Genomic DNA, 12,402 nt, shown 5'->3' with positions numbered 1-12,402 from the left:
GTCCTTAGGTTATTTGAATACAAACAGAACTATGAATAAATGAATGATATTATTGTCACGTGAATTTTACAGAAAAAATAAAGTAAAATACAGTGAAAAGCTTTTCTACTGTTGCCATGATCTGACACCATTTTGAATAGTTTAAGAGCAAGAAAAAAAGGTAGAAAGACATAGCTTAAAGAAAGTCCATCAGTCCTGAGCCATCTCTTCAACAATACCTGTGCTGTCACTCCTCCACCACCTTTCATCTACACCAGACCCTAGCAACGTGGAAGTGACCACTTATCAGGCTCTACCTTTTGCTGCTGGGTGATTCTCCTTCACCAGTCTTGCTGCTGGCTGTGCTGGGCTCACCAACACCAAAGTTACATCTCTCACCGCTGGTCCACCTCGTCGATCTCACCCTGATGCCCTTCTGCCATCGCTAAACTGCCACCAGGGCTGGATACAACCAACAATGAAATTGCTAATCCTCAGGGACAACCTTTCACCGCTGGGCCTACCTTGCCTCCGCCTTTGCCGTTTTCAATGCTGGGTCCCGTGCTTGCCCCAGAATAGTAAATAGGGGTTCACTCACCACTGCCACAACGTCCGCACTGGGCCCCTCGAGTCTGCTCTGGGCCCCCTCCAGTTTGCATTCAGACCCCTCAAGTCTGCACTGGGTCTGTGCTGGGCCCATTCAAATCGGTGTTGGGCCCATTCAAGTCCATTCTGGGCTCATTCGAATCTGCAGAGGGGGACCATTCTAGTCCGCAATGGGCCCATTCAAATCTGCAGTGGGGGCCCTTCAAGTTCACACTGGGTCCCCACAAGTCCGCACTGTGCTCATTCAATTGCACACTGGGCCCATTCAAGTGTACACTGGGTCCACTTGAATCCACACTGGGCTCATTCGAATCTGTGCTGGGCCCATTTGAATCCGCAGTGCGGACCCATTCAAGTCCACACTGGGCCCTCACTAGTCCCTACTGGGCTAATTCAAGTGTGCACTGGGCCCATTCGAGTCCCCAGTGGGGACCCATTCCAGTGCGCAGTGGTGACCCATTCCAGTGTGCATTGAGCCCCCACAAGTCCACACTGGGTCCATTTGAGCGTGCAGTGAAGGCCCATTCAAGTGCACAGTGGGGGCCCATACGAGTGCTCACTTGGCCCATTCGAGTGCTCATTTGGCCCATTGAAGTGTGCACTGAGCCCATTCAAGTGCGTACTAGGCCCATTCTAGTGTGCTCTAGGCCCATTCGAGTTCACACAGGGCCCATCTGAGTGTGCACTAGGCCCATTTGAGTCCATGCTGGGCCCATTCGAGTCCACATTGGGCCCATTCGAATCCACGCTGGGCCCATTTGAGTTTGCACTAGGCCCATTTGAGGGTGTACCAGGCCTATTCCATATTGGACCGATTAGAATGTGCAATGAGGGCCCATTTGAGTGTTCACTGGGCCCATTCAAGTGCGCACTGGGCCCATTCAAGTGCACACTGGGCCCATTCAAGTCCACAGTAGACCCATTCGAGTCTACACTAGGTCCATTTGAACTTGCATTGGACCCATTCAAGTGTGCACTAGACCCATTCAAGAGCGTTGAGAGAGTGGTGCTGGAAAAGCACAGCAGGTCAGGCAGCATCTGTGAAGCAGAAGATTCAATGTTTCGAGCAAGAGCATTCAAGAGCGCACTAGGACCATTCAAGTCCATACTGGGCCCATTCAAGTTCACACTGGGCCCACTCGAGTGCTCACTGGACCCATTCAAGTCCACGCTGGGGTCACAGGGATCCCTTACCACTGCTAATGCTGTCCAAGCTCAGGACAAGAGATAAATAGAGGAGAAACAAAATAGGAAAAGAGAAAAAAAGAACATCGGTTGGAAGGGCAAGCCCCAGCTCAGAAACTCCTACTCCAGTGCCATCTTGGTGACGTTTAAAATCTAAGGCAGGAGACTGGTACTTGGTGAGATGTTCATTTGGCTTGCAGGCTCAGACACAATGGGCCAAGTGGCCTCCTGCACTGTAAATGTTATATGGTTCTGTGCAAACTTATGAAAAACACAATTCTACCACAAGATGGTGCTTTGACCAACATTTTCATCTCTTGCCTGGAGATACAGGCTTGGGTTAATGTATCTACAGATAAAGTATCTGATCACACATTTGCAGAAATATTTATAACACTACAGCTTTTACCCTGCATTGTCCTACTTGGTATTGTTACCAGTTATATTGCATTTGAATAGATTACAATCCTGACAATTATAGTTCATGTAGCACTTCCCAACTTCATAAATATGTACATGGTAGAGTGGAGTTCCATGTAAAGCAAAGATACTGTTAAACATTCTGCATCTGAAGTCTGGAAGTGTAAAACAAGTTATTTATTTGTTCATTCACAGGATGAGGCTATGGCTGGCCTGACCAGCATTTCTCACCCTTTTCTGACTGTCTTTGAGAATGGGTGGCACGGTGGCTCAGTGGTTAGCACCAGGGTCCCAGGTTCGATTCCAGCCTTGGGCAACTGTCTGTGTGGAGTCTGTGTGGGTTTGCTGTGGTTTCCCCCCACAGGCACAAAGATGTGCAGGTCAGGTGAATTGGCCATGCTAAAATGCCCATAGTGTTAGGTGCATTAGTTAGAGGGAAATGGGTCTGGATGGGTTACTCTTCGGAGGGTCGTTGTGGATTTGTTGGCCCGAAGGGCCTGTTTCCACAGTGTAGGGAATCTAATCTAAGTCAGTGTGGAATGGATGAGGGTGAGAAAGTCAGTGGTGAGCCATCATACTGCTGTCTATCCCCACAGTGGTGTCTGGGTGGAAGGTTCACGATTTTGATTCAGTGACTATGGAAGGGCAGTGATATGTTTCCAGGTCAGATGTTATGTGACTTGAAGGGAAATATTGAGGCATTGGGGTTCCCCTGCACCTTTTTTCCTTGCCCTTCTGAATGATTGATGATGTAGGTTTGGAATGTGCTGTGGAAGAAACTTCATGCTGCAGTGCGTCTTGTCGACACTCCACAGTGAATCACATTGTAGTGCTGATGATCAAACAGTTAATTTATTCAGGTGCTCCTCTGTTACTACACCATGGTACATTGGCAGAATAATTCAGATATTCCCAGTAGGTAGAACACTATTTGTTTGAGGGAGGCAATGCGAAACTGTTCAAATGCCCTCCCATGTACATTAGTCCAGAGACTTTTTGTCAGTTTATACTTCTAATTAACTATTTCACAGCCTGCAACCAAATAACGAAGATTGAGAACTTCTGTTTTGTCTTTTGTTCAGAACATTGAGAAAGACGGACTGAACCCCAGACCTCCATCTGCCCTGAAATATAGTCAGGTTAAAAATGATTCAGATTCCATTCTCAGACATCTGATCATTAAAACAATCCTGAGGAGAAGGTAAAGGCCAAAGTAGGTTGATCGGATGTTTGGTAACTTTCAACTTTCACTAATCCATCACCAGACCTGAGCAATAATGATTCCAGGCCTTATTTTTCTGCAGAATCTTTGGAAGAATTAATTTAGTTGCAGCTTAGTTAGATCAAATACTGTACTGTACTGAATAAGTTTTGTAGATTATGAACACTTTCAATGAGTCCATTGTATTCCATAAAGGGGGGACAGAGGTTTGGGGCTGAGTGGTCGCATTCTCCCTTCTGAATGCTGCTGATGGTCCCAGCTACTGGAGTGTTGAGTTGCAGCTCTGAGTTCTGAGTTGCCACCTGGAGGGAAACTTGTAGTTTGTCTGGCTCCCTCTCTGATCATAAGGGCTATCTGTGGTCACCAAAAGAACAAATTAATTGCCCTATCAGCTGCTGTAGAGGTAGCTACAACCACAGAGTGAGCTTCTTCATAATGACCAGTCAGACGGCCTGTACATGTTTTCATTCTTGTGGGTCTGGAGCCACATACAGGCTGGACCAGGTAAGGATAGCAGATTTCCTTCTCGAAAGGACATTACAGAAAGAGTTGGATTTTAATGTCAATTGATAATAGTTACATGGTCACCATTTTTTATTCTAGGTTTATATTAAATTCATATTTCACCCTCTGCCATGGTATGGTTGGAACCCATGCCCTCAGAACGTTAGAGTGGAGATCTGGATTACTATTTCTGTGATATTGCCACCAATCCGTCAACAATTACATTTAATATTTACATCACTGTCACAAACACATACCAGTGTGACCTCGGTGTGGTTCATGAACTGAGAATTTGTATAAACTTTTGTATGTGACCTCCTTTTAGTTTTTGAGTGCTTCTATTAAAGAAAACACAGCAACAAGGTTTTGATCTTAAACAAGATAAAGGTTAGTTTTTTTTCCAAAACTACCATGGCAATTAATCAGGTATAAGTGAAAAGATTTTTAGCTAAAAATACATATACAAAGATTAAAGTTGGGTAAGGATCAAAGATACTTATAAAACAGTAAATAAGATCAGTCTCCATGATCATTGCAGAGTTGTTACTTCTAAGGTTTCACTTTCTGAATTAAAGGGGAAGAAACATTCAGTCAGATTCACAGCTATGGTGGCTTCTATAGTTGAATAGTTAGCGGTTGCTCCCACAGGTAGACTGAGTAGAGCAGACTCTGGGAACTGAATGAATGTTCCTTTGTTTTTTTTGTACAGCAGTGCAGGTTGGTAGTCTGTATTTCAGTATAGCAGTTTTAGCTAACTCCCTTGGTCTCCGTACTGGACCTCAGGTCATTCTCTTCACATCGCTGCGCAAAATGGTTGCTCACAACTAAACCTTTATCCAGTTCAAAGCTTAAACTTGCTGCTGTCCCAATTTTTTCAAGTCATGCTTCCATGTGAGGTATTGGGTTAGACCAGGTCTTGAGCACAGACCCCTTCTAATTGTCCTTTTGTCTGTTTCTTACCTTTGTAACTATCTGGCCAATAATTTTAATCGCTCTCTTACTGTCAGGTTTTTGGTGAAGTAGGAAGAGCATTCCAACCTCTAGAGAAGTTTTTGATCAATGAATTTCTGTTGAACCTTGGAAATGATCACTGAGTTTCAAAAGACCTTTTATGTTTCTTCTTTAAACAAGTCCAGAGCAGTTCAAACACCATTTGAATTAACAAGAGAGGGCATGTTGCTCCTGGGATTTAATCTGTGAGATCCCAGTGTGTACCTTAAAGATAGATGAGCTTTCTTCATAGCATTTGGCATGCTTGCCTTCATTAGTCAGAGCATTAAGTATGGGGTTGGGACATCATATCGTGTACAGGACATTTCAGAGTGCTGCACTATCAGTAGTGCTGTCTTTTGCTGAGTAGACTAAATGAAGGGATAGTTTCCATGGTTGCAGAGTCTGCAACCAGGGGACACAGTCTCAGGATATGACTAAGCCATTTAGGACTGAGGTGAGGAAAGTTTTGTTTAATAAAGTGATGAACCTGTGGAATTCTCTACCATAGAAGGCTGTGACAGCCAAGTCGCTGAATATAAAGGAAGGATGTTATTAAACTGGACAGGATGCGGGAAAGATTTACAAGGGTGTTATTGGACTGGAAGGTTTGAGCTATAAGGAGAGTTTGGATAGACTAGGACTTCTTTCACTCATGTTTAGGAGGTTGAGGGTGACCTTATAAAGATTTGTAAAATCATGAGGGACATGGAGAGGGTGAATAGTCAAGGTCTTTTCCCCAAAACTAGAGGGTTTCAGGTGACTACAGGGAAAGATTTAAAAGGGACCTAAGGGGCAACCTTTTCACACAGAGGATAGTGCATCTCTGGAATGAGCTGCCCGAGGAAGTGGTAAAGGTGGATACAATATTTAAAAGACATTTGGACAGGTATGTGGATAGGAAAGCTTTAGAGGGATATGGGCCAAATGCAGGCAAATGGGACTAGTTTAGTTTAGGAAACCTGGTTGGCATGGGTGGGTTGGACCAGAGGGTCTGTTTCCATGCTGTACGATTCTATGACTTCTATGAACTACAAGTTTCTGACAACAGCATCAGAATTACTAAGGTATGAAAGTTGAAGGGTTGGATTTTATGCCCTCTGCCGGGGGTGAGGGGACAACATGTAGTCAGCACAGCACCTTCAAACCAATTGAATAGCATGCACAATCTCTGCAGTTCTACTTGAAGATCTAGCAGGGCCCACTACTGAATTTGTCACTTCCTCTGTTACACATCCTGTGCATTATCCTCTGTCCATTACATTGTGTATATTTCAGACCCTATCCGTTCCCCACTCTGTCTGATTCCTTCCCAATAGCTTCATGGGTACAGAATTAGTGGCCAAACCACCAATGATTCTTCTGCGTTTCCATTGAAGTTAGTTTTTAATTAGAGAAATTGCTAGTTTGTCACACTCTGAAAATTCTCTTCTCTGCCAGAAGATAATTCAGGGAAACAAATCACACTGATCTTAATGTACATGCATTTATCTTAGCAAAAGTGATATGCTGGGAGTTATAGAGTGGGTCTATAATCAGACTGCAACTCCTACACCATAATTTTGTCCATCTGAAGCTTTCTTAAATGTTCTGTACATTTGATTGTATAATTTGACAATTTATAATGGTTCTGTGCAAGCTCACCAAAGTTAGATGCTTCACTGCTGTGCAGGAGCAAATACATTTATCTTCAACATCTATATTCAGAGGTGCTCTGTTAAATCTAAAAAAAAAATATTGTAAGCTATATTTCTGGAATGCAACAGGCAACAGAGACAATGCTATTGTTTGGTCAGGATTATGACTAAAAGGAATTGTGATGAGTTTGCTTCTGGATTGCAACTGTTTTTGCTCGTGGTCAAAGTGTAATGTTGAATTTGGAGTATCCTTAGTACAGAACATTCTCCTTAATAATTGCACTACAAAAGCATGTAATTGCAAATTATCCTTGTATTTGCAAATTACCAATGTTTTGTTGTGCTCTGCAGTTACGATTTACAATTCCAGCCCTGTTTTATTCAATACATATCAATGGTAATGTCTGCCTCTTTGATTTTTCTTTTCCCTTTCCCTTCAGAATTCAGTATTGTGCTATCCTCAGGCTGTTGAATTTATACTTGATCCTTTGTTGAGCAGCGGGACCGATTAATGTAATAAATTGTCAATGAGAAAGAATGTTCTGACCAGGTAGTGCGTCGTCTGTAAATACGGCTGCTGGACAAATGTGGAGCCAACAAGCAGCTGTTATGTAATGGAAGCCTGTGCTAAGATTTATAGATTGGTCAAAGTTCAAAATAGAGCTCTCACTGCTCTTTTTTTTGTGTGTGATAATCCATTACTTAGAAAAGATATACCATCAACTGGGCAAATGGTGCAGCAACACATTGTCTACCTCCCACCTAGAGATCATGGTTCATGTTTCAGGATTGTCTGTCACTCAAATTTATGCATTTATCCATATTGGGATTTGTTTTTTAGCTTTCAAGAACAACAAGATGGGTGACCAAGTGAAAATAAAGTAAGTTGATTCACTAGAAGAGAAAATGTTGCCTGTCTCACTAAAATAGTAACCAGCAGTGGGTGGTCAGAGAGTTGTATCATCAGCTGTCAGGACAAACATGAAACAGCGCCCAGGATCTGCCTATTTTCTCAGCTGGAGGGATATTTGCAAAGAGAAGCATAAATGATGTCTAATATTGGGATTTGAAGATTTTGTGCAGAGAAATCTCCCTGTTTTTGTCAAAAACAACCCAATAGTTACAATATTAACAAGAACTGGTTTTTGGTTTGAGCAGCCAGATTGGAATTATAATCTCAATAAACATTACCACTTCTCCAATAAGGTGAAATATTCTAGTGCTGCTTGGTATCGGAACTAGGGATCACAATGATTAGTTGCTTGTTTTTGACCAGCTTGGATGCAATGCGCTATAGGGCCTTTGTGTTGTAGATCTCTATGTCTATATGATTCTAGGGAGATCTCATGAAGTAGTCAAAAAACTGAACTGTTCCTTCTCAAACAACACAGAAAATATTTACAAGAAAAAAACCGTAAGCCTGATGGTCATATTGATAAATTACTGAGTCTTAAACAAGAAGATGGAGAAAGTGAGGACTGCAGATGCTGGAGATCAGAGCTGAAAATGTGTTGCTGGAAAAGCACAGCAGGTCAGGCAGCATCCAAGGAGCAGGAGAATCGACGTTTCGGGCATGAGCCCTTCTTCAGGAATGAGGAAAGTGTGTCCAGCAGGCTAAGATAAAAGGTAGGGAGGAGGGACTTGGGGGAGGGGTGTGGGAAATGCAATAGGTGGAAGGAGGTCAAGGTGAGGGTGATAGGCCGGAGTGGGGGTGGGGGCAGAGAGGTCAGGAAGAAGATTGCAGGTTAGGAAGGTGGTGCTGAGTTTGAGGGATTTGATTGAGACAAGGCGAGGGGAGGGGAAATGAGGAAACTGGAGAAATCTGAGTTCATCCGTTGTGGTTGGAGGGTTCCCAGGCGGAAGATGAGGCGCTCTTCTTCCAACCGTCGTGTTGCTATGGTCTGGCGATGGAGGAGTCCAAGGACCTTCATGTCCTTGGTGGAGTGGGAGGGGGAGTTGAAGTGTTGAGTCACGGGGTGGTTGGGTTGGTTGGTCCGGGTGTCCCAGAGGTGTTCTCTGAAACGTTCCACAAGTAGGCGGCCTGTCTCCCCGATATAGAGGAGGCCATATCGGGTGCAGCGGATGCAATAAATGATGTGTCTGGAGGTGGAGGTGAATATGTGGCGGATATGGAAGGATCCCTTGGGGCCTTGGAGGGAAGTAAGGGGGGAGGTGTGGGCGCAAGTTTTGCATTTCTTGTGGTTGTGGGCGCATCCGCTGCACCCGATGTGGCCTCCTCTATATTGGAGAGACAGGCCGCCTACTTGCGGAACGTTTCAGAGAACACCTCTGGGACACCCGGACCAACCAACCCAACCACCCCGTGGCTCAACACTTCAACTCTCCCTCCCACTCCACCAAGGACATGCAGGTCCTTGGACTCCTCCATTGCCAGACCATAGCAACACGACGGTTGGAAGAAGAGTGCCTCATCTTCCGCCTAGGAACCCTCCAACCATAACGGATGAACTCAGATTTCTCCAGTTTTCTCATTTCCCCTCCCCCCACCTTGTCTCAGTCAAATTCCTCAAACTCAGCACTGCCTTCCTAACCTGCAATCTTCTTCCCGACCTCTCCGCCCCCATCCCTTCTCCGGCCTATCACCCTCACCTTGGCCTCCTTCCACCTATCGCATTTCCAACGCCCCTCCCCCAAGTGTCCCTCCTCCCTACCTTTTATTTTAGACTGCTGGACACACTTTCCTCATTCCTGAAGAAGGGCTCATGCCCGAAACACGATTCTCCTGCTCCTTGGATGCTGCCTGACCCGCTGCGCTTTTCCAGCAACACATTTTCAGCTTTAAACAAGAAGATGGCAGTTTTTATTTCCTTCCTTATGTTGCTTCAGCTGGTCCTGTTCAACGTATTTGTAACGGCTGTGCAGTTGACCCTGAGTTAAAGATGGAAAAATCAGTCAGGATCCTTGTCTTCACCACAATCTGTCAGCCTCCAGAAGTGGGCTGAGGAACAGTAGATGAGGACAGGATTAAGCTCAACTTCAGTATCCAAGTTTGATAACACAGGGCTCACACCAAAAGACTGAGCAGCTGGAGGAGATACCTGAGGGCAACTGGCACCTGTGAATCCAAATCATACTTTCAGAATCAGAAGGCAGGAAAATACAATAAGGAGCAGGTAAAATGAAAAACTAATTTAGAATCTGTCAGAGCAAATACAGGAGCTGCAGCTGTCAGTTTTATTTGAGCACTGTGCCATTAAATTATTAAAAGGAATGGATGGTGCCTTCAGCATATTTTCCCAGCCTTCAACTTGTATTAGCGGAAACAATCCTTCATGGTGCATGGAATCAGTAGCAAGATGTAGAAGTTTGTTTAGATGTGAGGAGTGCAGAGTAGGAGCTATGACTGATAGGATCCCTCATTAGTGTATTCCTTTCACTTAGGCAACATTCACAGTTTCTAACGTATAAAATAAACTCATTAATATTTGACCTCACAGTTTCATTTTTAATCTCAAAGCTGTGTGAAAAGTTACCCCACATTAGTCAGTGCAGCTAATGAATAATGTTTCTCCTTGATATTTACTCTGGTTTCTAATGAAGTAGGAAGCACATCAAAGGCAGGTTGATTATGAATATTGTGAAGCTTCCACGGTGTTCCGGAAAGAGGAAAACTGAAATACTTGGATGGACAGAGATGACGGATGGAGATCACATAACCCACTATTTCCACAGTAATCAATTAAATACACACCTTTTTCTGACAAATGAAAATCCCCAAACTTCCTCAAAAATCCTGGAGAAATTCTAATTGTTTGTACACTGTGGGCCACTTGGTAGCACTCCTTTTTCATTCACGAGGTTCCTGTTTTAAGTCCATGTCATTCCAGGACTTGAGTGCACAAATTCTGGGGTAATACTGTACTGAGGGAATGCTGTCAGAGGCACCGTCTTCTGCTGAATAGACAAGGTGAAGGCGATGGTTTCCTTGGGTTGCAGAGTCTAGAACCAAGTCTCAGAATATGGGGGAGGCCATTTTGGACTGAGATGACAAAAGATTTATTCTGGAAAAAGGTGAACCTGTGGAATTCTCAACCACAGAAGGCTGTGGCAACCAAGTCACTGAATATATTCATGAAAGACATGGACTTTTTTCTACGATTTTAAAGGCATCAAAGGATATGGGGAGAAAGCAGGAAAATGGCTTTTAGTCAGGGATCAACCATGATCATACTGCATGGTAGAGCAGGCTCAAAGGGCTGAATTGGCTACTCCTGGTCCTATTTTCTAGTTTCTATGTTGAATTTCATGGAATGCCATGAAATGTTGTGTTTCTATCATGTGACATATTTTTCAACATCTTATAGTGTGTATCACAGATGTACTTTTGTAAATATGTTACCATAGTAATGGCACCATTGCAAAAAAAGCACGAAATTGGCATGGTAGGGAGTTCCCAAGTTTTTCAATTTCCCACTGGGGAGATTTTCACTGGTCACTTTTTGTTTGTGCCATCTTACTGTAACAAAGAGTTTGTGAATGTCATAATTTCTAGGAAATCAAAAAGCAACAATTTACCTCTTCTTGTGCAAGTACATCTTCACAAGTAAGGAAGAATTTTCCTTGAAGAAACAACAGGGAGTTAACGGGGACAGATGGAAATCAGAGTGGGTTTATTGTAAACAGACATTTGAAATGAAAATGGCAAAAAGACAAGATGGTTTGGGAAGCGAGTTTCAACAAGCAGAGTGTCATGGTGGGAGATTACAGATTTAAGGAGGCACAAAGCCATGGAGGGATTTGAAAATGAGAGTGAGAATTTTAAAATCAAGACGTTGTTTGACTAGAGGATGATAGGTCAGTGACCAAAGGGCTAACCAGGGAACAGATCATGGTAGGGGTTAAGAGATATGGAATAATGTTTAAGCAGGGTCTCAACTTTGTGGAAGGTAGAATGTGGGAATGCAGTCATTTATGAAAACTAATGCCACACTTTTGGATATGTCACTGAGAGGCAGGATGCACATGAGAAACAGGAACGGTTAAGGATAGATCCTTGGGACACACGAATGGTAGCAATGCAGGAAGAGAAACCATTGCACATAACTGAATGGTTATGATTGGATAAATAAGCATGGAGCCAAGTGAGAGAAGTCCCACACAGCTGGATGACAATGGAGAGATACTGGAGGAGGATGGTGTGGTTAATTGTGCCAGAGGCTGCAGACAGGCTGAAAAGGATGAGGAAGGAATGTTTATCTTTGTTACAGTCACATGGGATTCCACAAGTGACTCTGACAAAAGCCATTTCAGGTCTGTGACAAGGTCAGAAACCTGACAGGTGGGATTCAAAACCAGAGCTCTCGGAAAGATGGAAACAATTTGGGAAGTAACAACAAATTCAAGAACTTTGGAATGGAAAGGAAGATTGGAGATGTACTGTAGTCAGTAAAGGACAGGGGCTCAATGGCTGATTATTGTGGAAAGGGATGTTGACAGCAGACTTAAAGGTGAGGGGGACAAAGACATGAAGAGAGTTCATCGTTTACAACATGCACTAACATGGGGACAAAACAGGAAGTGAGATTATCACTGTTTAGTGGGAATAGGATCAAAGGAACATGCTACATTTTCTCTGAAGGGATCAATTAAGATAAGTGGATTGGCTGCTTTCTTCATCTGTAATTATACTGAAAGCTTGTGAGTACAGGAAGTAAGGTTTTTACTTTGATTTGTTTTTGTTTGGTACAGTAGTTAGTAGGATTTTAGGACTCTAGTTCAATTTGTTTATTAGTCTTGTAACTGTAGAACTTATTAAAATGGAAGATTGTAAGTAGTCTTATTGGCATATTTGGTTTTCTCTTAAGGTACACTTAATTGTGACTGATTTCTCTGAAGTGG

The sequence above is a fragment of the Chiloscyllium plagiosum genome, unplaced genomic scaffold (assembly GCF_037043375.1).
Source record: "Chiloscyllium plagiosum isolate Xiang-an unplaced genomic scaffold, Cpla_swu_hap1 HiC_scaffold_24, whole genome shotgun sequence".
Taxonomy (NCBI): domain Eukaryota; kingdom Metazoa; phylum Chordata; class Chondrichthyes; order Orectolobiformes; family Hemiscylliidae; genus Chiloscyllium; species Chiloscyllium plagiosum.
This window is presented reverse-complemented; position numbering follows the sequence as displayed.